Below are 27,398 nucleotides of genomic sequence, written 5' to 3'. Positions count from 1 at the left end.
CAGGGATTGCTGCCTTGTTCTCTTCAAGCTTTGCTGTCAATAAATAATTGGATAAGAGGAACCCAGCCGTATACCCTCCTTACGTAGGAAAACACGAAAGATAAAATGTCAGGCATGAACTTGATGATATTCATGACTACAGGTGCAAACAGTTACTGTTTAAATATTAGGGTTTCTTTCTTCCATTGGAGGAAATCCATTGATTCACAGCGAATTGAGCGAAATTATTATTATTTTTTTTTAAATTATTACATTTAACCAATGATTTGATTGGCATTTCGATGAGAGTTAATCAAGACAATTATCGTACGACCTTTTATGCGCCGCACACACACACATGTGCCTCCGTGTTTTGTCTATGCAGTGTGAAACTGCTCGCATTGAAATGTAACAGATTGATGTGTGTCTTTGGTTTAAATTCCGACAACGTCTCAGCTTGCGGATGCCGAATGTGAAATGTCAACGTTATTGAACAGGTGCTGCGAGGCAGGCAGTGCTGTGATGTTTTTATTTCCAAGCTCTTGTCGAGTGAGGCGCAGGAGAGAGGGCTCATGGGATCACGGAGGGATGGGGGTGTGTGTGTGTGTGTGTTTTCGTTTGGCGTGTAGCGGGTGAGCGCCGAGATGCGCATTTATTGAGTCGTGGGAAATGACCACTGTTTTCCTTGAAGCCAACGTTACCCGTGATTGCTATTTATTATTTGCCCACCCATGTTCACCGCACGTTGTGTTACCAAATATGGCTGCCCAACTCACCCCGCGTATGCGGGACGAGCTGTTGTCACCTCATTTGTGTCATTTTTCGCATCATTCATGTATTTCTCCCCCCCCCCCCTGTCCTCTGTGTGTCTGTTTCCCGTCGGTGTTTCTCTTGCAGACTGTCGTTTTGTCAATACTTGTTGAGAGCCAGAGAGCTTGGAGGTGAATGCAGTCAAGGTTAGTCAACAATGCCTCATGACACTATAGAGCGCTGATTTAACGCTGCTCCCCCCCAAACAAATGTTTTTATACTTGCCTGTTGGACCTTTTGATACTTTTCTCTCCCTGTCCTTGGTGCTCCGAGGCATGTTGCTTCCTGTCATCATAATCACTCATATTCTCCCAACCACCTGTGCCGTTGCCTTCACTGCCACTGAAAGTGTCCATGCTCATGCTTTATGTGTGTGAATGGATTAACTTGTATTTCGTCGCTTTGCACACACTATGCAAGCCCACAATGACTCACTCACAGTCGTCTTTTGTCAGAGATGGGCATTCGTCTGCGTTTTAGTCCGTCTGTGAGTCCTTGTCAATATTTCTGGACCGAGTTAGTCAAACGGTGTCGAGAACGGATGTAGCAGTAAGATGTCAGACACAGGTGCCGGAAACCTGTCACGCAGCCAAGTAAATGAAATGAAATAAAATGTTAAAACTGTTTCAGTCCCGCAGACCTCAATGACGTGTCCCATATTGTTTTCATTTCGCAGCTCACCACCATGTGCGTGTGAGTGCTGCTGTTGTTTTTATTTTATTTGTTTTCTTTATTTGGCTGCATGTCTGCTTGTGCTGTGCCTGCATCTGATGTGAAAATTATGTTCTCGACGTCGATTGGCTGTCGATGACGTGGGACCGACTGGACGATCATGGGTCAGCCTGAAATACTGACGGGAACTTAGTGATGGACTGACGATGCCCACCTCTGGTTTTTGAAATAACTATTCCATGTTGCAGTTTTAAGGCAGGTGTTAGCTGTTACCTTAGCACAGGGGTGGGCACATTTTTTGATTGGCGGACCACTAATGGGTTGTAAAATTTGACAGATGGGCCGGACTAGGACCAGCTGGATTGAGTGTTTTGGTAACCTCACCTCATAGGAGAAAAAACAATCCATTTAATTTTAAATGAAAGTGAACAAAAGCACAGTATTTTGAGAATAAAACTAACAAGGTTCATTCATTTCATTTTTTTCAAGTTCGGCGGGCCGGATTAAAACGTTTAACGGGCCGCATGAGGCCCCCGGGCCCTAGTTTGCCCACACCTGCCTTAGCCATTTAAATATATACATTGTCGCGGTCCTGTGAAAAACATTAACGTGATGTCTGTAAAGCGCAAACTCCATTTACATAGAAAAAAAAAAGAATAAGGCCCACATAAGTGTTTTTCACACAACCACGGTATGTAAAATAACACCACTAGACCAGAACAGTGACTGTTAATCGTTGCCAGCTGTTTAAAAAAAATGCCCATATTTCCGTCCGTTTCAGATAATTTTGACTGGTCTTTCAAGACCCAGAGGATTTTGTTGCGTGACAAACTGCCCAAAGAAAGAGTAAATGTATTTATTTTGCCTGAAAAATTACGTTATCTTTTCAGCAGGGTTGGTTTCATGAAAAACGCCAGTTTCTGACCACAACCCTAAGAAAAAAATATTTTTCTGAAAAGAAACGTGAAGCACAATATATATTTTTTTACTTTTGAGACACCTCTAACTATAAAACAATCGAAAGAAGACTGAGAATGGGCTTTTGATTGGAACGTAACTAATTTACAGATATACAAGAAACAGACAACACCTGACTTGAATTGGACATGTTGTTTGCCATTCATTAGATGAACTGCATCTTTTTTTTTGTCACGCCCTTGCCACACCCTTTTGCCACACATACTTTTTTTTTTTTTTATAACATCCACATACATACTGCAAGGTGCCTACTTATGTCCGACTTGCAACGTGGCACTTTTGTTTGGTGCTGTGCCATGATGATGATCTTAATGTAAAATGGCTACCTTGGCTCGATAAACACTCAACACTGAACTCGAGCCTAGCCAAATAGCGAGTTTCTTAATATTTGGTTTTTGGCTCGTTGTGCCCTCCTGCTGATGATGTGTTCACGAGCAAAGCGCGGCAGAGTCCTCTCCTTCCAATTCCACGGCATCCGTCTTTCCCCTCGATCCGTCCTCTATATTCTGTGCGCTGATTTAAGGAGCTCACGCTGCGCCGAGCTTCTTCTGTCTATTCCCCGCTGCTCCTATTACATTGACTGTTAGCATGCAGCATGTTAGGTTACTGCGTGGCTCAACACTGTTACTCTATCTCCCTCATGTATCTCTCTCAAACTCTCTTTCCCTCTGTCTCACGCACGCACACACACACACACACACAGACGCACACGGTAAATGTTAGATTCTTCATGCATTATGCAAAATATGTTAATTCGCACAAGCAATTTGCAGGTTCCGCTTCAGCACATCAGAACAACATAATGTTAAAACATACCTGCAGGGTATCTATAATGTGTGTGTTTTTTGTGTGTATACATGCAGATGTTGCGTTTATTTAGTCTAAACTGTAAATCATAAAAACAGGCTTATCACACAAGCTACGAAACATGATGTTCTCCAAATTTTAAAATACATTTCGAGGCTAAGGAAGGAGAGTAAATCATATTGTCTTGTTTTTATATTTGGAGAATCGCTGTGTTTTTTTTTTTAACACTTCTCCACAGAATTTGAAAAGGTAACAAGCACATTAGGTGTGATTTAAATGTAGCCTTGCGTCCTTAATATAAGAGCTTTCCCTAAAATAAGGACTTTACCATTTCGGAATTACTGTCCTCCCATTTGATGCCGGGTACCTTCCAGGGGCTCAAAGATATTCGAACCATTGACTTAGAAAGAGATATTGTGAAGCATTTTGCCAGTGTTAAGCAATTCTTTGCAATTCTCCGAAAGAAGAGGGAAAAAAGACAAGATGTGATTTTAATAGAGAATATTTATTAACAAACAAGCGGAACTTGAGGTTTAATAACAATACAGCTGCTTTCAAAACATACAATCGAAACAAATACAATAAATCCTTAAAGGGGAAGTCAAGCCCAAAAAAACATTTGCAACAAAATGTCCTATGAGTCTTCACTACTGTAAACACGACATTGTGATTAATGTTGTGTTTGCAGAATATGAGTTGAGCAGCAAATTCACCCGTTTTTAGCCATTTCAAGGAGCGGCCATTTTGTCGCTTCTGCCAGCTGAAATCTACACAGATGCTCAGGGCTCAGTTAACAACCAATCACTGCTACCCTGTTTTCTGAAGCTGAGCCATGATGAGCCCTGAGCAACTGTGATGTCATTTTCAGTCGACGACAACTGGCAAAATGGCGGCTCCCTGAGGTGGACAAAAGCGGGTGATTCTAATGCGTGTCTCATATTGGCAAAACAGAATCTTAATCAAATTGCCCTGTTTAGACAAGTGGGAAATCTTTTGGGGTAACTTCCCCTTTAAGTTGGATTGTTGGAACATTTTCAAAATTAGTATTTTAACTGGTGGATTTATGAGTTGGTGACTGGAGGATTTAACTTGTGCCTGCCAGAATGAGGTGAAGTGGGGTGGTGACACTCGATTGAAGGATGTGGACCTTTTGAAAATATGTCTTTGACGGTGTCACAAAGCAGCTTGTCACATTTAAGTTTTTCGTTTCACAAAGATAATTGGCCCAACTTTAAAAATGTGTAATTGTGAACAACTCTGTTAATGGCGTTATGATCTCTGAAATATGTGTAGATTCATGCTAGTGGCTTGTTCACGTCCCAAAACTACTGTCATCTGTACGTAGGCTTTGGAGTGAGTGGTGTTTCAAAGCGAAAATACACACAAAGACGGCAAAAACTGCACTATGTGTTTGAGATGATGAGTCATAAAACTTGTATAATGATACTTTTGATACTTCAGTCATTTGAGGCACTGTATTTGGATATCCCACCAGAAAGAAAAGCAGGATGGGTATCGATTAACGTACATACTCAAGGATCACACCGAATGGCCTCTCCATTTAAAAAAGGTTAATTCAACGGTTACGTATTGACAGGTAGCACCAAAATCTATAAGTGACTGCCAAAATTAATTTGTGGTGGACCACCACAGGAAAATGTATACATGAGAAACCACTGTGAAATTGATGGCTAACCAAATAATCTTAGAATTATTTTTTTTTTTTTAAATTGAAGTGTGCCAGTTTAATGCCTTTGCAACAGGTAAAAATATTTTCAGACAAAAACAAGACCTTATCGTTAATCATTTGTTCGCTTGCGCTTTTCAATAGTTACTCCCTGGCTTAAACCTTTCTCATCACTGACCTTCAAAGTTCGAGACAACAATTACTACTTGACAGTTAGCCAGGTATTTGATGTGGCGTTTTAAGAGCGAGAGCTGCAAATAGGTGAGTTTTTGCAAACGGCTGCTCATTGGTTCCACAAAAAAAAGGTTAACTGCAAAAAAGCGGGAGGTTCACTGTACTTGGGGTAATGAGCAAGCTTTGCAGCGTCCCACCTTTCACATTCACCTCTTTTTGTAGCTTGGAAAAAAAATAAGCACTCCCGAGGGAATAGATTTGTCTTTACTCGCAGAGCTGCTTCCCAGCTTCTTTTTTTTTTTTGTTCTCCCACTGCGGAGCGGTTGATTTTGAACACTGCGGGGGTTGGAAGGCCAAAGCACCGCTAAGTGGCTTCTCTTGACCTCAGCACTGATATCCAAACTGTCTGCTCAGACAAATTTTACACGATCGCTCCTGCGAAAAATAGTCTAATCTGGTAACACAGTCTCAGCGAGCTGCCTTTGTGCCGTCTCTCTGAATAACACTTCCCCCCCCCCCCTCCGTGCTGACACACTGACTGCACACTGGACTTCCAGATTACTTCTGTCTGTTGTTTGTCATGCCAGATGGCGGAGGGTAAAAAAAGCACATGAGCTGGTAAAAGGGCCTTGAATGATTTGAAATCCTGCTCCTCTAACCTGTAAAGCGTGTGCATATTCCACTTAGCACTATCTGTAAACTCTCCAGCTGAATCACTCATGCTATAAGCAGCTGAGTATGACTGGCATGGAGTAATTGATTTTGGAATAAGCACTGCTACTGTAGCTTGGGTGTCATTCAAGTACTACACTGTTATACGGTGCCAAGAAAGAACATTATGGAAACTTGCTCAATAAATATATCTAGCTGTATCTGATATGTTGGCTTGATAGATACGGTAGATAGTCGTGTTCAGTTTTGAGTTACACTGTTAAGAGGTTTTTATTCAACTAAATGCTAATTATTGTAGTTGTAGTTTGCACTGGTGTGGAACTGTACTTTGTCATACTGAGAGCTATTCTTAATCGCTCTATATTTTGCTTGCCAAAAGGGAGGACATATCTTTTGTGTTAAACAAATACCTACCCGGCTCTACCGATTAAAGCTAAACTTTATCTTTGTGAAAGGAGAATAGTTGGATATCATATTGTACAAGTGGTCAAAGTGTTGTGCCTTCTTTCTTGAATTTTTATTCTATTTTTTTAAATTGATTTTATGTACCGTCAGCATGAAGGTGCAGGTCTACACTTTGTCCATAGGGTGGCAGTATACGGAGGCTCACTGGCAATTTAAACAGATGAGTTTGCAACCATACAGGAAGTACACTACAGGACCGCCCTTCTTTCTTTATCGCTTCCTTGATTTTGCGCTTGGTCTGCTCTGTGCTCACGTCCCAACACTGTTTGAGCCAGCACTTATCCACTCCTGGTTAAGTATCAGGCCCATGTATTGTTTGGTTGTCTTATACAGTCCACAAAGGGATCTCTCTCTCTCTCTTTCGCTCTCTCTCTCTCTCTCTCTCATCTCCCGCTCGCCCTCTCTCTGAAATAAACTGTCCATTCCTTACAGACTGTTGTGTGTGCAGACATGGAGGCCTGAACTGCTCCTTTTTATTCCAATGAATGAGGTCCAGTGTTGCTTGGAGAATCGGACACATGGACTGTCCATGTGAGAGCTTGAAGAATGCCTGTGAAAAAGCAAAATGTCTAAATACGCTCTGGCATCAGAAGGGTTTAGAAAGTATTAAATCCTTTTGATAAGTTATTCAATGGTGAATTTTACGAGGTACAGTAATGTTGTGCTATCATTCTCAATGATAGTGTTTCACTTGTATCATGGAAAAAGTTCTGAGATTAATTTCCCTTTTTTTTCCCCCACACGGGTGCGTAGTCTTTATGTCCACTGCATTTTTAGTTGTGTTGTCCATTAGTGTGTGGAAACACATTGAGGTTGGTAAACTGGTAGTTTAGTAGTTCAATGGAAAGCACTCCGTTTTCATTTGTGTTTTGCTATCATAATGATTTGAGTGTCGTTTTTATGTAGGACGGTGTTTACCACTGGCAAACGTACATAAAAGCAAGAGAAATAAAAGTGAAAACCCGAGTCGTCCCTCTTCTAAATTGCATCCATATGGCATAAGACTTACCTACAGTAGAATCACATTCTCCAAATGGTTCTTATGATTGACTTTCTCTCTCTTGAGTAACTTGGCAAAGAGATGAGGACATATGTAGCCTGCAAAAGTGTCTTTAGTTTCCTTAGTGCTTGCAAGTCATCCAAATGGGAGTGCGAATAGCTTTGTAAACAAGATATCTGTGTGAGCCGAGACCTTGCACTGATTGCCTGAAGGGAAATACCATTCCTTGGCCTTACTTGCCGTTTCACTGCTAATGCTCATAAATTAAGGTTCTGTCATGATTATAAGCTGTCTCACTGGATGCCTTCCAGTGGACATCTTGATTATCGCTCAGCCTTTTGTCTCCCCCTCGATAAGACGTGCTCAAAGATACTTGCATATCCATACTTACTATACTGCCGCATTTAGTAGTTTAATTTCCTTGTCTTTCAAGGAGATTGGAAAGCGCTTTTTTTTTTCAATGTTTCTCCTATTCTCAACTAACCCGAGGCGTTCTGTGTTTTAATTAGCAGCGCAAGACCTGATTTTCTCGTATAATTCTCGACCCACGTTGACTAAAAGGGCCATTTCGTTTTGTTTTTTTTTTCTTTAAATGCTTGCCGAAGAGGGATTGGAGTTATCGACGCTTGCTGTCAGAGGGCGAAACTGTAAGTTGAAGCAGCAGTCAGTCACACGGGCTTTGTTCTTTATGGGTAGAATATGTGCGGTTGAGATAGTCTGCTGTAAAAGCTCCATCTGGAAAATCTGCGTCAAAGGTTCTAATATAAGCAAGCCGCTCTGTCGAATGGTGAAATTGCCCTTGCGTATTATGTTCTGGCGTCATTGTTACACTGCAAAGATTTAGTCATGTGTTAAAGTCCTCCTCAAGTGCTCCACCTTCCGCTATAAAGCAAACCTGCCTCTCGGTTTACAAGTCTGTTCCTTTTAGTCAAACACCCCCCACCCGCCTCCCCCAACTTGTCGGCTCATCCCTGGTGAATGTATTAAATGAAGTTACAAGATAGGAGTACTTAAGAGGCCAGGGCCTCTGAGGTTTCTCCCAAGCATGGCTCACTCATCCATGTCTGTTTTCCCCCCCTCTTGTTTCAGCTACTGGTTCACTTATTTGTGTTTCTGAGGTTTTTGCTTTGCCTCCGACTAGCTTGTCGTGTGCAACAATCAGGCTATAGCAAACAGAGGGTGTGTTCTTGTCTGTCTGTGAGTGTTGATTGTGTCCGCCGCAGCCTTTGTTGAGTATTTATTTTTAATGAGCGCAAGTGGTGACCGACTCCAGAAATGAGTCATGTAACTGAGGAGGGAGGGGGAATTCGGTTTCGGCCTTTGATTCTGTTACAGAATGGGAGTGACAATCAGAGAGTAAGTCATGCTTTAATAGCGTAATACTGTATTACGTCAATGATGATGTGACGATACTGCGATAATTTGACGGGTGTGATATATCGAAGGAATTAAAAAAAACAAACAAAAAAGTGTGGATGTTCGATACCACTTTTCGATACCAAGTACCAATATCACGACTACTTTTAATACATACAATTTTTATTAAACCAATTTTTCCTTAAAATTGCATGAAATCAATGTCAATTTCTAGGATGTTGCAAAGTCCATGTAATAATGTTGAATTAATTCCCTTTGCAGTGACCAACCACTTTTGGTTCTGCTTGGATTAACGATAGTCTTGAAGGAGGTACTCATTGGAGGGAAAAAGGGATTGTGATGGATTGTTTGAATGCTGAATAGAACTGAAAAACACAGTCAGCTTCTCAGATACATGCTTAGGCCTGTAGAATGTGCACTGCTTGGCTTGTAACTGCACCGGTTGTCTCCTTTCATTATCGGTTAATGGTGCCCAACTTGACAGAGCCATGTGATAAACAGAGGAGCTGTGAAATCCTGGAGGTGGAGTTCTCGTCGGCTTGATAATGGATTCTTATCCGCCAGGGGAGGGGAACTGGCGCCCGTCTGCCGATCCAGCTTTGCTCAGCAAAGCCGTCGCCGAGGCTTTTGCTGCTCCTTTCCTTCTCCCGGCCCAACCTAAAAATCTACTTTGAGATGACGGCACTGCCGATTTTATTTAGCGTTGTGTTTTAGCCCTTTCCAGGACAGAGATCACCACCGCGGACAGCAAAAGTTACTGAGTAGTACATGAATGAACCCCCCCTCCCCCAAATCCCTGAAAATCCAGATGTCGGTTATCATAATTTGTGCATGAAAGTTAGATTAATTTAGTGTAGTAGTGTGTGTGCGTGCGTGCATGTGTGTTAGAGAGAGAGAGAGAGATTTTATTAGATAGTCTGTCGTTTAACAACATCCTGTCTACGCTAGCATTGATTCAGCTGCGGGATTGGTTCTAACTTTGTCGAACAGAAGAACATCGAGAAGGAATTCAATTTAAGCTTTTGTAGTTCTTTGCTAGGCTGAGACCCAAATTTTCTAAAACAAAACATTTTTTGTGAAATGTTACTACAGCTGACCTCAACAATGTCATTAACAGTCCTTTATTCTTGTCTTCTCTTACTGTTGTGGTTAAGTGAAGTTTTTCCTTTTATGACTTCATTCTCATAATTTTCTCCTCTACTAATTTGGACTGGATTGTCATATTTACGACTATAATTGTAATTTTGACCTTAATTCTTGCAGCTACATTCAAACCTCTGGAATGTTTTACTTTTTGGAATTTCTTGTATAATTCTTTTTCATTTTTTTAAATAAATCTCCAGTAGTTACAAATGCAGATTTAGTTTAACGTGGCAAGAAAAGCCATTTTCAGTCACTGATAGTGTGACTGCGGTTCATTCGCCTGACTTCCATGCAGCGTGGGTTGAGTGTAAATGGTTTTCTGTCTTCACCTGCGTCCTCTGATTGACTGTTGACCTGTCCAAGGTGTTGTCTGCTTTTTAACCTAACTCAGATGGGACAGGCTGTGCAGCATATGTGATTCTGACATCCCTGAGCATCCTTTAAGATATTTAATGACACCCCGTTGGAGTTTGCTGTAAAACTAAACGAATTACACCCATTGAGTATTTAAATGCAAAACGTGCTTCATTTTCAAAATGTTGCTAGCCGCTAATGCTAAAGTTAATGTACAAGTATCCCATTGAATTGCGAACAGCAAATAAGCATAGACTTTGGAAGTGATATTCCTTCAAATAAAAGATATTCACACACAAACACTGTGGAAACACATACACAGGAAAGAGCACTGCTCAAAGGCACATATTCTTCCCAATCTGTGATGCATAAATTGTGTTAATAGAGTTCCATCGCAACTTCTTCTCATTCTGAGCGTGTAACCCCATCCATGCACGGCATCAGACGGCTCCTAATGAGCCAAAACGCACAGAAACCGGTGGTATTTTTTGGGGGGGTTGTTTTTACAATTGCTATCATTTTAATTTGTTGTTTTACCTGATTAAGGATTCAACGTATTTTCCTTTCCTCAAAATTCTCTCAAAGACTTTTTGTAGTACCAACACACATTTGAACATGACAAAGCACAAAATACAATTCCCGATGTATCAGGTTTGTCCAGGAAGTTCCAAGACATGTGAAAAAAACATGTTAAAATAAATAAAGAGATAAGGGTGATGCATAAGAATGAAAATGTTAGCGACTTGACAAAAACAAAAATAGTGTTCAGGAATAAAGTGTTCAACATGCAGGGGTGACTTGTTTTGACCTTTGGCCTGAGTTTTAATAGTTGAAAAAATACTAAGTTTTGAAATTCAATGAATAATCACTTTAATTTCAAACTAAAAGTTTCAATCTCAATTTAATTTTTTTTTTTTTCCATAATCATCCAACACTCGATGAGAGGGCATTTTTTAAATGTAGGCATTTATAGCAGATGTACATTTTTTTATGGCTCAGCTGCTACTTTCAAAAGCACCTAATCCCGCTTTAACAGAACATCACCACCGTTTGTACTTGAGAACGGTAACTTTGATTGTTCGGTTTGTACAAACACCAATCTTGTTCAATGTAATGAAATTAAATATGACTTACCACCAGAGCGGTGAGTAGTTGCCTTGGGAGCAAGAAGAGGTTGTGTATAGGAGAAACCACCCCCGCCCCCTTGCCTCTATTGAAAAGAAGACGGCCAACATGGTTTGTAGGACAATGAAGGACCCCCCCCACCACCACCACCACTACCACCCCCACCACCAATCCCCCTCAATGCAGATATACACACACACGCACACGAGAACAACACACCACTCTCAACTGAATTTCTATTGATCCCCACTGCCTGTCTCTCCTGCTCATGTTTGGCTTCCGTGCAAAAAGAGCCCATCGCGCTGACTATTTGCTTTGGTTAATTGGATTCTGACAGTGATCCAATATCGTGTTTAAGACAATGAAAATGTGTCAAACCACCTGCTCAATGAAATGGAAATACTGCTGTTATTTCATAACTTAGTGCAGCCCTTTGTTGTTTCCCTGCTGTTTTAGCACCACTTGGGGAGGGGTGGATTGAGCTGTTTTTTTTGGAGACAAAGCAAATTGTCATTTTAGCACTGAAATCCCGGTGAATACATTTGACGTGAGGCGCTCCATAACTGCTACAATGGAATCATTGGTGATAGTGTAAATAGACTAATCACGTGATTTCCCCCTTCCCATTTTTTAATGGGCAGGATAACTAATTAATTCATTATTCCAAAATGCAAATGAGCTTTCCAAGCCTGAACAGCCTCCATTTGCTTCTTGCCGCCGGTGTCTTCCCACTAGATCAGGGGTGGGCAAACATTTGTGCTCAAGGGCCGCTTTTGATTTTTAAAATGAACTGATGGGCCAGGTCATCCGTAGAGTATTATCATTTTTTTTTAAACATATATGTTATATATGTAAATATATATATTTTTGAAGTAATTTCAAATCCCACAAAGCGGCCCTCATTGGTAAATACGCATATGCACCCCACTTGCACCATCAATCAAACCACCGCGAACCAACGTCTTGATAATAATTATTTTAAATCACCTTCATGGTTTGGTTTCCTCATTTTCTTTTTGCATGTAGTGTTGATTTGAGAGGTTATTATATCTGAGTGATTACTAGGGGTGTGTTCTGAATTGTTCACTCATACCCTAGTCACTGGGGATTTTTACATGGTGGACTACATAATTCACTCAACAGTGAAATAAAAAAAAAAAGCTTTTAAACAATACTCTGGCACGTCATAATTACGTCATTATTGTCTCATAATTACAACATACTCAATCGTCAGGTTATAAATTATTACAAAATATTATTTTAAGACGATTCCATCCATCTAATTCCCGCTTATTTTATGCCCGGATACAACCTTTAAGCCATCGTTAGCAAAGGTTACTTCTGACCAACCATTAGTACAGGAAATGACCACCATCCTTTACTGCAGCAAAATTTAAAGCAAGATTCGAGCGTTTACGCTCGAGACTTTTAGAAATAATGAAAAAAAAACAATTTAAGAAAAAAAAAATGTAAACGTTTGTACTGTCGTAAGTAGATAGTAAATGAGGCTAAGATGTATAAAACTATAAGATTATAAAACAATTTCCACTATTTATAAGTTAATGCAGAATTCCAAAAATCAATGAAAAACATCATTCTTCACGAAACCCAAAACACTGAAATATCAATTTTGAATTGTTATAGAACCACTATAATCTGTGAATTACATGGAGCTTCTTTAATTTTATTATTAAGATATTTTCCGTTAAATAAGCAATTAAATCAGCAATACTCGCTATCGCTTGTTGACGCCTATTACGAACAGCGCAGTCGAATTCATTCGAACCAGTTCTGTCCTCATATGCAACTTTCCGAACAGGCCCTGTTTTTTTTTCTTTTATCTGACGTCCACGATGTAGTCCAACTGCCTTCGTCAGCCACCGTACACACTTCCTGGTTTAGCACGCATGTGTTCTACCTTCAATGTATTAATCAACCCACCACTTACACCGTCTTTCCCCTGATAATTATTTAAAATGGGCTCCACTTACTTTTTGGGACTCGTGTCGAGTTAAAGGGTGATTGTGTCTCAACGAAGACTAGGTCCGCCATGTGGATGCGTCTGTTCAACAGCTGAGGAGGAGAAAGAGGGGGGCGATAAGGCGGGTGTGTGTGTGCGCGCGCGCGCGCGTGTGCGAGCATAGAGAAGTGAGGCAGGAGAGGAGGAGGGGGAGCGGGAGCGTGTGTGCATGTGAGCGCGTGTTTGTGTGCGCGCGCGTGGAGAAAAGGAAGCAGAGCCTGTAAACGGCGAACTCGCAGCTTTCCTCTCGCACCTCCAAGCAACCAGCAGCTCCGGGCTACTTTTTGTTCCCCCCCGCCCCCTTCTCGTCGTCGATGAAACAGCGAGTAGGAATACTTCGGACCGGGCTGGGGGGGAGGAGGTACCGCCGAACGCCACTCTCGCCCGTCTCAGCCTAGCTCGCCTCGCTGCCTTCGGACCTAGGAGCGAGGTGAAGCTGTCTTTTGTTGAAACAAGTGCGGCTCGCCTCAGCTTCTTACGCATGTGGCCGGTGGGGGTTTATTAACGTAAGGGGAAAAGTCTGCTCTCGGCGTGTCTGGATTTGGTGCAGCAAGTTCGTTGGGTCATCCCGGGCGAGGATTTAAAGAACTTGTTTGCACCGGGACTCCCCAAGAATCACCAGACTGGCGGGTGAGTAGTTGAACGCATAGGAGGGGGAGGGGTGGGTGGTGGGGGGATATGGGGACTGTTTGAAGGAGGTGGGCTGCCAGCGCGTGTGTGGAATGAGAACTATCTGATGACTAAAGCCAGGTGGCATTTAAAATGTGCACTTTTGTTGTTGTTGTTGTTTTTGTTTACTCTGGTGCAGCGAGTTTGCGTGACCTGGTGTGTTGTGACTAAGATAAAAGTTGGCTTGATTGTTGTAAAACTTGGCTGCTCTTCTGACCAGAAGATGCTTTTGGATGTGGAAAAAAACACAAGTAAACAAAAAGCTATGATGGTATCTCTTCCCGCTGTTTTAATGTCGGAGTGGGATTCCCCCAAATTTAATCTAGGCATTTTAGCTCTGGGATTGCGATTATTACAATGTCATAATCGAAAGTAATTAAGTTTCTGGGGAGGGAAAGTACTGTGCCTGTGAATGGTGTAACATTTGAAAACTGTTGAAGGACCCCCAAATTAACTTGACTTCCCCCTTCAGCACTCCAGAGGCTATGAACTCTGGCCCGAGCACATGCAGCTCTCACTGTGGGGGTGAAAAGAAGAGGGGCTGTGCCTGTTGCTGAAAAGAGCAAGTTTGGGGGGGAAGTTGTTAGTTGGTGGGATGTGTGTATTCATGGAGGCAGATGAGGATTTGAAAGCAGACCAAATTATAAGTCTGAAAGGCAGTTTATCTAATGTTTTCCAGTCTTTGAGGATGAGAAGTGAGTGTGTGTGCGTGCGCGTGTTTGTGAGCGCACTTGAGTCAAAATTGCAAAATTGGTCATAGTGAGTATTCATGTGACACCAGTCAGAAGTCATATCCACAGCAGAGCCCGTGGCCACATAAGAACAAAAAAGAAAAACTCACGAGCTGGGTAGTGATTGCCTCCAACTGCTTCAGTTATAAAAACAATTTCTTCCCTCCTCCTTCATTGTTTTACCCCGCTATTACTCAGATGTTACATTGCTAATTATGAGGAGCTTAATCTTCAACATGCCTGCATGGCTTCCTGTACGCCCCCCCGTACCACCACCAATGAAGAGAAGTGACCTCTAGTTTAATGATTCAGATGTGATTAATCCACCGGAGTTAGGAGACGCAGCGAGGGCTCGCTTGCAGATAACGACACATTATTGGAATGTAAAGGACATTTATGCTCTCAAAAATGGTCCCTACTAGTAAAGGGCAGCTCGTGTTCTACAAGTCATCGAGGAATGTAGCTGTGTGGCATTGTATAAACACCAGGTGCACTTCTGGTTAAACATTTGACTGACGCTGACTGGCTGTTTCAGATTAGTACTACGACACATCAACATTGTTTCATCGCTTGTTTTCCATATCGTCATTATGGCGCAACTACTCTCGATGCAACAGAGGATTATCTCATTTGTTAAGAATTTGTACATAGTGGCTATTTAGCAGGTGATAATGTTACCATAGATTACTTCGTTGCTGTTTTATCCATTCCAAATTTTAAATTCAGTCCACCCTTTAGTAATCCTGCTCAACTATGACTATAATTCCACTTTGTTGTTCAGCGTGCCTGTGTTTTCAGGGCTTTTTCGTTGATGGTGTTTATTTGACTGTGGTCAGAATTAAGTGTTACATTTCTGTTTCGGCTTGTGCGGTTCTCAACATTGTATTCTTGGGCGACACTCAGCCCCAAAACATGTGAAAAGCATTTTACGGTACATTTTCACCTCACCATTTATGTTGTCACTGCAACAAAATCATACTTAATATTTCGATGAGTCTTTGCCAGGCACTCATATTTGTTATATATTTCGCTAATGACACCTCCGTAGGTGACTAAATGAAATGTTTCATCAGGAGTTTGGCTCCTTTCTGCTCTGTTCATTGTAGTGTGAAAGGGTTCATATATCAAGCAGTCCCATTCCTAGATGCAGCCTCTCCTCGCAGTTTGAAACAGCTTCTTCCCGTCCCCGCTCAAGGGTGTGCTACCCATTTAGTTTCACTACTTGTGGACTGACTGAAAGGGGAAGTGGTCAGCCACGTTAAGGTGATGTGCACGGCATCCTAAACGTTTAATGTGGTGAGGCTGCAACGCGATGGGAATTTGGCTGCAAAATCCCCATTAAACTGCCGTTTATGACTTTCTGATGTAATGTTTGAAATGCTGCTTACCGACACTTGCAGCACTTTGAGCCTGGCGTGCCCTTTGATCCCGGTCCAATTCTTCTTGTCTGCGGTGGCTGTTCATGTAAAAGTAAGGGAGGTGAGGTAGCAGCGTGAGTCACCCCTGCACAAACACCACTTGTAGCAGAGAGCTGGTAAACATTCAGCTCACACACTGGCACATGTTTGAGTGTCACCTCTGAGGAATCTGACATCTGTATCAAAGAGGCTGTTTCCGAGCATGGACAGGAGAGAAAGAGGGAGAGACATGTTTCATAGAAACAGGCTGCACCGGCTGTCCGGCCGCTTAGAGGCAGATGAATGTTTGACAGCGCTGGAAAAACATTATTTAATGTGCTCGCACAATGGCCCTGCTGGGATTGCAACACACTGTCTCTCTGGCCCCTTTTCCTTCCTGTGACAGGACGATGGCAGCTGCTGGCTGGTAGAAGAAAGGGGGGGGGGGGACATGTAGAGATTGTCTGTTCATCCTGAATGATGTAATAAACAAAGAATTGGCTGAAAGAGTTATAAATGATGCAATGGTGACATGCCTCTCATTTTCTTTCTAATACCTAAATCCGCTGGGGTCTGCATATTTTTCCATGGTGTTAATGCGTTGACTGACGATGCTCTATTTCAATTACATATAAATGACGTAGTTGTTTTTGATAATTGTCAATGTGAATGAAAATGCCAGTTTGCCTCATGGAGGAAAGAAAAAACAATTTGTAAGTTACTGATGAGATAAATGTCTGTTAATTACTACCGTCTGGGTGTGTGAATGCTGCTTAGTTACACACACGCACACACACACACGCATAACCCGCCGTCACCCTCCCACTTTTGACCTCAACAATGCAGGATTTGCGAGAGCTGCCTCATCATAAAGAGAGGCAGAAAATCAACGAGAAGCCTTGGCTTCCATGCCATTGTTGCCATCACTTCATCCCCTACAAACAGGCAGACATGGTTGTGCGAAGGACTCGGTGACCGGGGGGGGGGGGAGACTGATTTGAACTGAAAAGAACAGATTTATTAATTTTTTTAAAGAAATGAGTCATTTTGATTATTTGTTTATGTGGCAGCTGCAAACAGTTGAAAACTATAGCATTGCCAAGGACAAGCTTCCAGTCTGGGCATGCGTCAGTATTATCAAAAGAAAGTCAATGCCGAAGCAGCATTTTAATGTATTATAGTCATCGTCTCGGGGGAAATTCCCTTTACACTGCTGTATATATTTGTAGCAGACCACAGAGAGAAGCAGATTACAGCTCAACGTTACCACGACAGTAATCAGGAAGCAGACTAGCATCTACTAGGTTAAATGGATTCTTGCACACAGCTCCGCTTCTAAAGCCTACCACATACTGCTACCGTGTACTTTTGAGTCACATTACTTACAAGTCTTAGTTTACATATCGCATATACAGCGACAAAGGCTATTCGAAAGACTTGTCGAGAGTCAGTTTTTGCGGGTGTGCCTCGTGTTTGGCTATAAAGCCACTACGCCAACTACTGTTCTGCTATGCATTTTAAAGCATTTTTTCTGGCGTGTGTGTGTGAGATCATTTTGACTAGGTGGTTTCTGGGTATAAATGATTGAGCCAGCCTGGTAAATTCTCTCAGGTTGTGGTTCTCCAGTGAGCCAAGTCCATACTTGCCACATATTTGATGTAGCTCACATGAAAGGGCGCTAAGGAGGCAGTACTTTCTTGCTGTGTGAATACAGAACTTGAGCATGAAGAAGTGGCGTTGGGCTTTGATTGTTCATAAAAAAATCCATCTAATTTGTTGTATGCACAGTGGAAGGGCTGATATGTTTAATTAACATAAACCCCAGGAGCCACGAATGAGTGAGAAATTGGCATAATTGAAAACAGGTCCTATCTTCTTTCCTCCCCTCTGTGTGTGTGCACATCCTTGAAGCAGCTCAGCTCATCGGAGGGCACTTTCACACATGTTATGTGTGTGTGTGTGTGTGTCAGAGAAAGAGAGAGAGAGAGAGACATATGGCTTTGTTAAAGCCAGTGCATGGTCATAAAGTGGAATGGCGATCCCCACAGGGCTACCTGCTCTGAACGCCGTCATATGGAGCCTCCTTGTCCCTCCCTATTGACGTCCCATCTGACAGCGGCTCTGTAGCGTCAACACTCAAGCTCGTCTTAACAATTATGAGAACTAAAGAGACGCAGCATAAATTTTCAGACATTAAAGCAGCTATCATTAAAACTTTAATGCATGTTTTTATTGACTTCTCCCTTTTGTCCGCAATTGAATCCCTCAAAGAAGGGAAATACTCGCCATTTGTGATGTTTTCCAACAAAGCTGTTTTTCCTATCCACACTCTCCACTTTACTGTTTCCACCTGATTTCTGAGCAATTGTTTCAAAATATGATAATCAAGTAACTGCGGTAAGGAAGTGTCCAGGCTGTGGCTGCATATCCTATTTTAGCGAGTAAACATTTAATGCGTTTAAATGTAACACCGCTTTATTTATGCATAGAATCTGCTGTTAACTCTGAATTATACATTAGTCAATGAATAATGCATCGGTGCCATTCCTTAATGATTACTTGCCAGGCAGCGAATGGTAATATTTGCTGATACATTTAGCCATTGATCTTGCTTGTGTTTAACCAAACTGGTAGAAATGATGTTGCTCCGTTTTGTCACAGGGAAAGGGGGCTGATTTTTTTTTTTTTGGCAAGGAGGTGATCAGAAGCAAGCTAATTTCTGTTTTCTTTGACTGATGTCTTTTGGAAATGACAAGTAACCTCTTAGGAATGAAAAGCAAATGGATGTGGTCTTTAGAGCATACACACATCCACAAACACCCCCACACACACACACTCGCTCTCTTGTATTTATAGATGTCATTTATTCCATTTTTACTAAGATCTCAGAGGCCCACACTTTCTTCTTCTCCTGGCTGCTCTTAAAATGAGTTATTCATCCCAAGATTTCAACAGATCAATGTCCAATTACAGTTTTGTCTTTACTGGCTTGTAGCTGTTCCAGGATGGAGTGTTTGTTTGAAGTGCACAGTCTAGACCATGTCTGCTGGACTGGTAATTTAACCTCTCCTTCGTAAAGGTTCTTTTGATACCCGTCTTTATTGGCAGCGGACCTAACAGCTGTGCCGAGCCAGATTATTGGCACATTATCCGCATACTGCTGCGAGTCTAGCAGAGTCCTTCGCCCTGACACACAAACACACACACACACACACGCTGCCCGATACTGTGCAGATATATTGCTTGTCCGCACAATGAGAAAATATTGACTTGTTGTCACTCACTCATTTGATTAGGCCTGAGAGTGATTTTACATTTCATTTGTCACCATGGCAATGCAAATTGGAAAACACTACGGCAGCATCCTTTCTATTTATCGAGGAAGCGCTGGAGCAGAAGACCTCTCTCAAAGCCGCAATGAATGGCTTTGTCACTCGACTAGTGTCATTTGCACTTGTCAGCTAGTATTTGAAAAAAAAAAAAAAATCCTACATTCAGGCGCTGCGTGGGAGTGATGTACTTCATCGAAACGACTACCATTTTCCACTTTAGCAAAGTGACACGTAAAAAGCCTTATTTTCATTTGTCTGCAAAATATCGGCGACTAATGCCATTTTAGGGTACGTTTGATATTGAACAGGTTGAGGTTGACAGTTATTTCAAATTCCTGTGAAGTCAGAAGTTGTCTTCTAAATCTGGCACACTGCAGTGAAATGTTGCTCACCACCCTGCCATATTTGAATGATACAAAAATAGTCACCAAGTTCATAAAATGAGACTTCAAAATTGTGAGAAAACAAGCCGTCGTCTCCGCTCTCAAACGCTTTGAGGGTGTCCACTAAATATTTGAAACCACGCCCCGCTGAACAATAAACGCTACTTGAGCTAGCTGCTTTCTTATTTGAACGACCAAAAAAGTATCCGCTGAAAGCCTCCAGTGACTAGAATACATCTCACCGGGTTATCACGGGGCTTTTCACTCTGCCACAGCTGCTTGTCCCAATCCCAATACCCACACTCCACCCTACGGTCCTCACTGAAGTGTGCACGTCAAGCGCGTAGGTCACAAGCACCCAATGATGGCCGAGTTGGCACAGTGCGTGTGACGTCATCCATTTACGACCCTGCGTCATCGACCATGGCAGCACGGGTTTTGCTGTTTAAAATTAGATTAAAACATAGATGGAGTGTGTGTCTTGCTAATAAAAGATGATGCAATGACACACGGGCACGATATGATTCAAGAACGGTACATTTTCAATTGGAACCATTCAGTGAAATTATGATTCGATATGGTATGGCTATAGCATTTGTCATATTTATTAATATGTAACAATATGTTAACACTCTCTAAAGGTACTCAAGTTAATTCTAAGAAACATCAAATCAAACTGATTTATAACTGGCATGCATCTCTCATGGTACATTTTAAAATGAATAATTAGATTTTGGTTGACACTCCGACTAGCTAATGTAGATAAATCGACACTGTAGTGTTAGAAATGGTCCTAGCAATTAAAAACTAAGTAACTCTAAAGAATTGTGTCACTCTTGGGAGCTCTTCATATTGTGCGTCTCTTAGCGCCATTTATTTTTATTTTTTTCAATTAGAAATCTGAAATGTTGACAAAAATAATTTTACACTGCATCGCCAACAAATGATTTGCAAGAGTGATGTAACTTGATTATCAGTTGCACTACTGCCAGAATTATTACCACTAATAATAAATGATTAAATAATATAGTAGTCTGTTCTGTGGAGCCGGTCATAATGAGAGCACCTTATAGGGATCACCAGTGGCCTTGTTCCTGCAATAATAATGAGGTAGACACTCTGAGCTGCCCCAGGCTGCATGTCAGGGGCTGATCTCTCTCTGAACCGGCAAATCATCTAATGTTTTTTTTTTAACGCTAAAAAGACAGGCTAATGGCTTTTCTTGATGTGTGTGCGCATGTAAGAGTGCTTACAGCACCACTAGCGTTCATTCACAAGCTCATCTAATTGGGTTGATTGTCAAGCTGAGTCGAGGCAGACAGAGAGGGAGAAAGAGCATTTTGGGGGAGGGGGGAGAGCAATTCTCAGCAAGAGATGACTGCACAATCCAGATATGTAAACAGGAACTGAAAAGATTTGAAATCACCATGCTGATACATGTGTGTGTGTGTGTGTGTGTTTCCCGTTGATGAGTGGAGCTTTTCGAAAGGAAATATCTATGCTTTGCCCAGACATGCGCCCGGCTAAGCATTTAAAACATGTAAACCACACGCGGAAAGTGGGAGAGCTTGAGTAAATCATTCACTGTGACCGTGCGCCATAAAACAAAGAGAGGGGAGAGTTAAAGGCAACAGATGCTCACATGGTTTGATTGTGCTTATTGGAGCATGACCTCTCCAGTCTAAACAGTAGACAATGATGCAGTGTCTGGCTAATACTCTGCCACTCATCTGTTCTCCAGGGGCATTTCGCTGTTTTTCTTCTCTCTCATGTTTATGCATTTATCTCCAAATCTTATATCTTTTCTTTTTTTTTTTTTGCCCACGCTCGCTATCTTCACAGCATACTTTGAATCCTCTGAATACAGCGGACCCTTGCTATTCGTAGAGGATGGAGACCAAATCAGGCCGCAATTTCTACAAATAATTGACACCACATCTGCATCCCCCCAAGACGATAGATATAATTTGTGATAAGGAGTGACGTTATCATTGCGTATATCAATAGTTTAGACCACAAATGTACCACAAACTATCGTCCTTAATCAAATTTAAATTGACATCGCAATATAGTTTAATGCAATTTTCAAATCGCAAAGGCTGAAATGTGGGGAAATAAACGCCTGCTTCATTTCAGTTGTTCTGTGGACTTTATTTTAATGTATACGCCTGTATGATTTTTTTTTTCATTTATGTAGTGTCTAGATAAATTCAGTGCTGAAGAAGTGTAGTCCATGTGTTTACATATCATTGTTTCATGACGCACAAAAAGTTGAAGAGACAAAGCCACAGATTTGCTTACATTGTTGTTGTAATCTGATTTAGGATTTACTGATTTAAGTTTACGCCACACTTGTTTGGTAGAATTTTATAGTTTCATAGTTGAACACATAGTGAACACTTTAAGACTACACTTTACAGTGTTTAGTAAGTTAACAACTTTAATTAAAGTACTTAAATAAACCATCTTTTTAGTTTTTAAATTAATTGATGGTTCCATCACTTAAGCATAATGCTAATTTATAACACCAAAACAATTATTCGCAATAAATCTAAAACTGTTTATTGTCATGCAGATCATTTTATTGCTTATTTGTTAAAAAATACAAAAGGGGGCCTTGGGGAAAAAAAATCACATATCAAGGGGAAAAATGCAATTAGGTTAGTTTTTAAAATTGTTCACCCCCGTACACATCTGTTGCGCGGAGGACTGATTTTTTTTTTTTTTGTTTGAGCGCAAGCCGTGAGAAGACAGAGAGAGGCTCTCGTTTGCTGGCCAGCTGAGACTCGTGTTTTTTATGGAATCACTGGACATTCCATACTCCCAAAGTACATACATTACATACTGCAATCATTCTTTTGCTACGAAAGTAGTAAAACCAAAAATGTACTTTTCTTTACCATGCAATGTAAAATTGCCAGACGCCGAGTGGGGTTTCTTCTCATAAAGTAAAAAAATTTCGATTCCCGAACTGCAAATGTGCAGGCGGTTGACTTGACTGTACTCACTTTTATACGAGACAGCTTGTAATGTTTTGCCAGCGCCAACTGAGTGAGTGACTTTAGTTGGATAAATGACAAAGCCAGTCAAGGGTAACACTGCTAAGCGTGTGAGATGACTAGATTTGCTCGAGAAAGACCCGTTTCAAAACTGACCAGATTGCCAACATGCCTTTCTGGCGCATGGCGTCCAGGTCAGCATTGTGGCAATGATCTATAGCCGTGTTCCACCAAGCGCTACACTTGACTTCATCTTGACATAGTACAGTTCAAAATGGTAAAAGCCCAATCTGGGCTGAGATCCCACTGTGGGGTGTGAACTAAGGTTGGATAACAATAGTTGTATGAGCTAAGTAGTTCATCAATTCTTTTGAAAACAAATATTATAATTTTTCCCATAGTAAGTTTGTAACATTCCCAAGAGAAGGGTCCAGAATATTAGTATAGGTCTTATATTTTATTCCAGCTTTTCATGGAAACGAGTCTAAAGATCAAGTTATCACCCACTCATAAGAAGTCCAGTTTGCAAACATGCGGTTCTCGGGGTTAGTGTGGGTCATTGTGATGACAAGACTGGACATCTGTGTCCTGGGGATCTATACTACCCGCCGGCCCCCCCAACCCTGGCACCGCCTCTCAGACTGCCGACTTTGGCGCTCATGCGTTCCACCACTTGCTTTGGTGCACCCTCCCACCCACCATCGGGGCTTATCTTGCTAGCATGACAAAGCTAACAAAGAGGATTGAAACCAATGGGATACACAACGCAACTCCTCGTCAAAATGGGGGCCTTTGTTCTGAGATCATTGGAGAGGACATCATAGCATGGAGGAGTTGTTGTAGCAGTCGGGCTTTTCATCCTCAAATGCTCAGCGTGTTGTTGCTGAAGGAGATCCCTTCCCTGATACGGCTTCACAGGAAGGTATTCCTCCGGGACTGGGCTGTTGAGGGATTTCTACAGTTCTACCATGTGCTGATTAAAGGAGCACTTGTACATAATCCCTTTTAAAAACATCCCTTTGTTGTGTGCGGCATGAGGAGAAAACGCCTGATTTGGATTTTGCAATGGCTCTCACCTAGGTGTGATCTGCCACTTTGCTAGGATAAATATTTAATGACAACATGGGGGTCTGAAATAGAGCTATTACATATGGCTGCTGAGAAATGGATGGTCTATTTCGAGCCCATACTCTTCCATAAGGCCACGGCATTAGTAGATACTCCAGCCCCAAGGTTATTAGTGTTGTGCATGTGTGAGTGGCGTGTGAGTCTTCGAACTTGCCGGAGTGATGAAAAGTAAAAGCTGCACTGTCATTCATGAATCCTCCATGAACTACACGCCCTTGGTGTCTGCATCGCACTGAGGTTAATATACACGGATCCTGTTATGGCACATGTCACTTGAACTATTACCAGAGGTGGAACAGCTGTATGACTTTGCCCTTTACCTCCTTGGTTTTGCTCCGCTTCATGCCGCATGCTTCTCGCCCTCTGGGCTTGTCTCATGTCTTTCTTTTTACACAAAATGGATTTGAAGTTTGCATCGCTGCTTGCTGCTAAGAGGTCATTGCGGTGCTGTTGAGTTCTGATCTGTGGAGGTTCATGATCCTTGCCTGACCTTTTGACACATGCACAAATTGCACCTTTCAAAGCTTGCTTTCACATCTTTGGCCTGGATCATGACGAAGCATAATGGGGCTCTGCACTGATCTGAGTCTGACTTTGCTCACTCCTCATGTTTACTCATTACACAATTGCTGTTTTGAATGCAACTACTTTCACCTTTCATGTTCGGCTGTTTCGGGTCACACTGTGGCTCTTGTTCCGTTTCACTGAAGTTCCCAGGTCCCCGTCGCTTTCAACCAGCCCAACGAGTGGTGTGCATTAACATCTTAAATGTCCGGGTAGGAAATAGTTGCGTAAACATAGCCCAGTTCTTGAAGCACTTCCCATTCCTGTATACCAGCGGTCCTTTTTCAGCCTGCACAAATGAGTGCCAAGATCAATAAAGCTCTTAGCGTGAAACCATTTCGATCAGGACTGGCTTTGCCGCTGCTCATCACACATTTTATGTACGTACGTTTAAATGAAACAAAAATCTAATCAAGTGAGCCCCCTGTCTTATCGCGCGTGTTGTTTCCAGCTGCTCAGACTTCCATGAACACATCAATTTGGAGGCATTTCCGACTCATCGTAGGTTTGCCCTGCTGATTAGCAAGTGAGGAGATGGAAGCGGCGAATTGCTGTGTAAAGTGATCCAGCCATTTTTGCTGACTGAAGCTGAACGGCGTGCTTTCGCTCCAACAGAACTACATCATAAATAAGCTAAGAGCATGTTTTTAGAGGGATAAACCGTGCCGCTTTGATAGAGAGCAGAAAGAAAGGGTTAGAGAGTCCTTCTGAACCCTTTTTTGAGAAAGCGAAAGGCAGACTCTTTAGTGCCTCTCGTCCCTCCCATTAATTATCATTTGATGGTAAGGAAATAAGAGAGTCACATTATGAGGCATAATTATTCATTGCGGCTTTTGCCCTCACTGAACGACCCCTCCCCTTATGTGCTCGGCGAGGAAGCCGGCAGGCCTGTCAATTGAACAGCCCCCACCCCTTTGTTTTTTTTTTTTAAAGGGAGAACTAGAGGGAGCTGGGTGAAGGGCGCCATTTGCCCCCGTGATATATGAGGAGCGACAGCAATGTACGTTAGGTGCATCTGAAAGAAAGACAGAAGGTCAAGGCGCATTACACTCCAGCCATTTATTGGCTGAACACACAAGCTGACCTGCACTGCAAATACCGTCGTGTTTGTACGTGCGTGTCCATATGCGTCAATGGCCTACACATTTTAAGATTGAAATGTGTATAAACAAAGATGAATGCACCACTGTAGTGAATGCGCTCTCTGTGGCTTTTTGTACGCTTTCAGATGCTGCAGGGAAGCTATTTTAACCTTGACCGTAGCTCTACAAAACCTGCTTTCGCCCTTGGAGATGGCAGAAGTGCTTGAAGCACATTTCCTGTCCATAAGCACAGCGCATGGTGTGCGCTAAACGTGACACTGGCTTGACATTACAGTTGAAGCTCTGAGGTCAAACGCAGTTCATTTTGGGACGCTGGTCAACCTCCAAATTGTTCTGATTCTACAAGGTTCCCATAAGAAACAATGCAAATATATAGCAGCAAACTTACCAACTCCCTAAAAAAAAGGGAAAAAAATAGCCACCATTCATATGAGCGCTTAAAGGTGTTGTCGAGACGTTAAGCATGACTGCAGTCCATTACCATGCATAAATCATGCAAAAGGTCCAAGAAAATGCAAAAAACATTCATCCTTGAATTCTGGCCGAACAGGTTAGAAGCACAACATTTTTGCTTGCCGTTACATTTTGCCCCAAAATAAATGATCCAAAGAAAATTGCATTGAAATTGAGAGCTTCCATTGTATTTTATACTTGACGTGTACATTGGGTGTTATGTAATTGCTCCAGCACTAAGGCAGTACTGCCTGGACTTCAAATCTTTGTGAAACTGTTCAGGGTTACTTAATGTGTTCGCTGTGCAGGCAGGCGTAAGTTGTAAGTTGTCATTAATGGTCCAGTGAGAGAAAGAGAAGCCAGAGAAAAAGCCTGCCGTGGTCAAAGCCTAACATTAACATTCCAGGAATATCTGAGACTTATTCACAACCTCTCTGATGCACAGCCCCCCCACTTTTTGAAGGCGTTGGGACTCAAGTCAGCTGTGTTGTATCCTCTTTGGACTGTGTACACTACAGGATGTAATGAGTAATCTGAAGCATGCATGTTTGTGCGCTTGGAAGCACAACACATGCGCCATCAGATCAGCCGAGTCTCAATATCGCGCGCAGAAGGGCTCGAATTTAATCTGCAGATGAGTGCTGCACTGTTGCGTCAAGAAGCTGATTGTTCTCGGCTCCCTCTGGTCATGTTTTATGAAAATAATTGCCTGTTTTAGCTTCTTTGTATTTTCAAGTGAAGACCGAAGCATGAACTTGCATTGCAGCTTATAAATCATGCATGTCGTACCTCCTTCAAGCATTTTTAAAATTGACTAGCCTACCTGTGTTTGTATATAGAGTATATTTGCGTGTGGTCGCTGTCTTTGTGGCATAGTACTAAAATACCGTCGCTGTAAGCGCTACATGTTTTATGAGCTGTCCTCAGAGGATATGGGTGCACTGAGCTCAGATCCTGCTTGTTCCAGCAGCGTTTTGATCACTCTTGGCCATTCCCCACATATTTTTTTTTATGTGCGTGTGCGATGAGGAAGTAAAAACTCTTGCAGCAATAAATGCATCTCCCCACCGAGTCTATAGCTGTGCTTTATACGTCGTGACTATATGCGCGCAACGGTCACAATGAGGAGATCCTTGATTTTCTCTTCATGTGCCTTTTCAGAGGGCACACTCCTCATTGTCAAGGATCAGCGGACACCACAGCTGAGATGGTGGGTGTCAAAGCTGAACACTGTGAATATTCCACTCCCCCCACTGACTGCTTTCAGAAGTCATTCTTTTCATTGTGCAAGCAAACTGTCAAGCGAGGAAGATTCGCTGACAGCGTCTTGCTGTGTCTCATACGCCATGATTTGTGAGTCATATCTCTGGTTTGCG

General features: G+C 42.1%; 1 protein-coding gene and 1 long non-coding RNA gene across 4 annotated transcripts in view; one reads left to right on the top strand and one right to left on the bottom strand.

Annotated features, from left to right (window-relative positions):
• Positions 1-4,088: 4,088 nt before the first annotated feature.
• Positions 4,089-15,099, bottom strand: LOC148340108 (uncharacterized). Of its 2 annotated transcripts, XR_015842489.1 has the most exons (4): positions 14,774-15,099; positions 13,235-13,316; positions 11,253-11,328; positions 4,089-6,794 (listed from the first exon to the last, which is right to left on the bottom strand). It is a non-coding gene; the product is annotated as an uncharacterized LOC148340108 (long non-coding RNA). The 2 variants fall into 2 exon arrangements; XR_015842488.1 differs by lacking the exon at positions 4,089-6,794 and having other exon boundaries at positions 8,684-11,328.
• The window catches only part of rerea (arginine-glutamic acid dipeptide (RE) repeats a), an 89,245-nt gene continuing 75,264 nt past the window's right edge, over positions 13,418-27,398 (top strand). Inside the window, exon 1 of one of the 2 annotated variants that reach the window (XM_088289860.1) lies at positions 13,418-13,893. The gene's annotated coding sequence lies outside the window, so the exon portion shown is untranslated. The remainder of the gene's footprint in view (positions 13,894-27,398) is intronic. The other variant, XM_088289859.1, reaches the window with a different exon arrangement.

This window comes from Idiotropiscis lumnitzeri, chromosome 3 (genome assembly GCF_059441095.1).
Source record: "Idiotropiscis lumnitzeri isolate Australia: NSW breed Sydney's pygmy pipehorse chromosome 3, RoL_Ilum_1.0, whole genome shotgun sequence".
In the NCBI taxonomy this organism is placed as follows: Eukaryota; Metazoa; Chordata; class Actinopteri; order Syngnathiformes; family Syngnathidae; genus Idiotropiscis; species Idiotropiscis lumnitzeri.
The sequence above is the reverse complement of the archived record's forward strand: the minus strand, read 5'-3'. Positions and strand labels throughout refer to the sequence as shown.